Source organism: Monodelphis domestica, chromosome 5 (assembly GCF_027887165.1).
Source record: "Monodelphis domestica isolate mMonDom1 chromosome 5, mMonDom1.pri, whole genome shotgun sequence".
In the NCBI taxonomy this organism is placed as follows: domain Eukaryota; kingdom Metazoa; phylum Chordata; class Mammalia; order Didelphimorphia; family Didelphidae; genus Monodelphis; species Monodelphis domestica.
Genome location: NC_077231.1, coordinates 322968514 through 322971449, shown reverse-complemented (window position 1 = coordinate 322971449; position 2936 = coordinate 322968514). Strand labels below are relative to the sequence as shown.

At 43.9% G+C, this 2936-nt stretch overlaps 1 long non-coding RNA gene across 1 annotated transcript; it reads left to right on the top strand.

Annotated features, from left to right (window-relative positions):
* The first annotated feature begins 559 nt into the window (after window positions 1–559).
* On the top strand, window positions 560–1502 carry LOC103096375 (uncharacterized). Its single transcript, XR_473802.3, has 2 exons — window positions 560–882; window positions 1135–1502. It is a non-coding gene; the product is annotated as an uncharacterized LOC103096375 (long non-coding RNA).
* Window positions 1503–2936: the final 1434 nt, after the last annotated feature.

Below are 2936 nucleotides of genomic sequence, written 5' to 3'. Positions count from 1 at the left end.
TGGAAGGTAAGGGTTAAAAAAAAAGGGAAAGGAAAGGAAGGGAAAGCCAGCAGGTTCCCTTAGAAAGCCACACCAGGCTTAAGGAGTTCCCTTTGTGAGGGTTCTGGGCTTGGGACTACAGGTGATTTGTTAGGACTTTGATGCTGCTTCTGGAGCAAAGAGACTTCAATCAGGCTTCAGGTCTCTGCCGTCTGTGTTTGTGGGGAAAGAAGTATGGATAGAGGGAAGATATTGTGAGACAAGGCAGTAATCTGTACCTCTGATGGGGAAAATGCCCTTTTAGGAAGAGATGGACACAGGAGGAAACAGATATGGACACGGGATAGATCGTCATCAGCATGCCAAGGGACTCAAAATTCTGCCCATTTTCAGGGAGAAGAGCTTCAAGTCCCCCCACTAGACAAAGGGAAGGTTACTCGTCCTGTCCATGAAACCTTGATGGCTCCTCCACAGTGGCGAAGGTTTCCCCAGCACTAGGGAGGAAAGTATGCTTGACATGAAAACCTGCTGCACAGAAGGAGGCAACATCCACCATCATAAAGGAAGGAAAGGAACATGTGTGGATTAAGAACCACTATGCTCCGGGCACTGGGCTAACCACTTACCACTAACACTTACAGCTACAAACTGTCTCATCCGAGCCTTGCAACAACCCAGGGAAGCAGGTGTTATTGTCATACCCATTTTCCAGTGGAGAAAACAAAGGCAAACATGTTAAAGTGCTGCGTCACACCAACACAACCAATGCGAAACCAGGGCCAAATTTGGCCTTGTGTCTTCCTGGCTTCAGGCCCAGAGCTCTATCCTCTGTGCCGCCCGCTGCCAGGGAATGCGGAGTCTTTGGAGCAGGCGCTCCAGCACCATCCTTCTCCCACTTTATTGGTAGGTGTGCCTCCCCCAATTACTTGCGAATGGAATTCTGGGGCATCGCTGCGCTCTGTGGTTTGCGGAGACAGAAAATGAATCTTTGAAAGCTGGGGTGGGGGAGGGTCAAAATCACATGATTGAGCCACGAAAGCTTCTGCGAAGTGGTGGTTGAAGGTTAGACCCTGCGTCAAGAGCTGCAGATGGAAATAATAATAATGATGTCCAAGAAACAACTAAAATCCCGTTTCTGTTGATCCTCCTCTCCAGGAGCTCATATGCGAGTAATGCCAGCATGAAGGACGACCATTCCCACCTCCATGGAGAATGAATCCAAAGAGATCCATCCATTGGAGGGGGAAGACTGGCAGGCGGAGACGTCAAGAAGTTCACACGGAAGGGGAGACTCTGGCTGAGCCTGAAAAGAAAGCAAAAGGCAAGAGCCTTCTAGGCAGGATGCGGGACTATCACTGTCGTGTTTGTGGCCAAGAGAGATTGGCTGGATTGCTGAGTGAGAGGAATAAGATACAGGGCTGTTGGGAGGAGAGGATGACTCTTCTGGGGTAGCCCTTCAAGGCTAAACATGGGGGTTCTCATTTTATCCTGGAGCCAATAAAGAAGCACTGATGATTATGGGACAGGCAAGTAACGTCACCATCTCTGCACTTAAGGGAAACCACCTCAGCAGATTTGCAAAGGAGATGAGAACATGAGGTCGGGGATAAATTAGGAGACGTCATGATAAGCCACAGGAACAGAAAAAGCCTTTGACAAAGTCTACTGCTCAATTATGCTTTAAAAAATAAAGGTAGGGGGCAGTTAGATGGCTCAGTGGATAGAGAACCAGGCCTAGAGATAGGAGGTCTTAGATTCAAATCCAAACTCTGACACTTCCTAGCTGTGTGACCCTGGGAAAGTCACTTAATCCCTAATGCCTAGCCTTTACCACCCTTCTGCCTTGGGACTAATACACAGTATCGATTCTAAGACAAAGAGGATCTCCCCACATTGGATATTCCCATCTAAAGCTTGGAGAAAATTATCCCATCTATTCAATCCTTTTCCTACCACACACAACTCTCCAAAGAAGTGGATTTCACCTCCTTTCGTGCTACCCATCTTGGATGTCTGGATACTCATCTGAGACTCATTAATGATGCAATAATGATACAGACAAAGGTCGGTAGAGCCCCAGGTGTTGCTTTCATCTCTACCCAGAGTCCCACATTCTGCCTGCACAAAAGGCTGAAAACATGTCACAGGAGAATTATCTTTATAGAAAATAAAAAGTAGAAATTAAACAGGAAATTCATGCCCAGTCACAACCACACATTATAATGACCTGGTAGCAATTAGTCTTAACTCTTACATAGTTGCCTTTGGCCCTCATTCAATCTCGGTCTCATTATTTAAGTATTCTTTGCTCATGTGAGAAATATGCCAGTTGTGGATCTATTTCTTTTTGTAAAAAAAAAAATGGCACAAGGCAACCTCAGAAGTGGATGTACCTTCGAGAAGATCTTTTGAAGTCATGGAAAATGCCATCATTTCAATTTTCTGGTACACTAGAATATACTTAAATGTAGAAGAATATTATTAATTCAGATGTTCAGTTATATGATGTGTTAAAAGTTCTTAAAATAATTTGTTTTCATGCCTTGATTTCAATACCTCAGTAACATCCTTAGTGCACATAATCCCTCCATGAGTGAAGATCATGATGAATTGTTTCTTCATCTTTTATGATCCCTGTCAATCAACAACCAATCAACAGACATTTTAAAATAATTTTATTGTTGTCTATGTTTCTTACATCTCCTTGGAACCCATGTATTCTTCCTCCTCTTCTTCCCCCCTCCCTTACAGCTATCCCATGTGACAAATAATATTTTTAGAGAAAAATTCAGTATAACTGATTAATACATTGAGAAAGTCTGAAAACACATACAGTGTCTAACCCCTGTGGATCTCCCACATCAACCAAGGGGATGTCTTCTCATATCTTTTCATTTTGCCTCACTGAATCTTTATAATTTTGCCCCACTTCCTTTTGATATTTTGATGTGTCATTT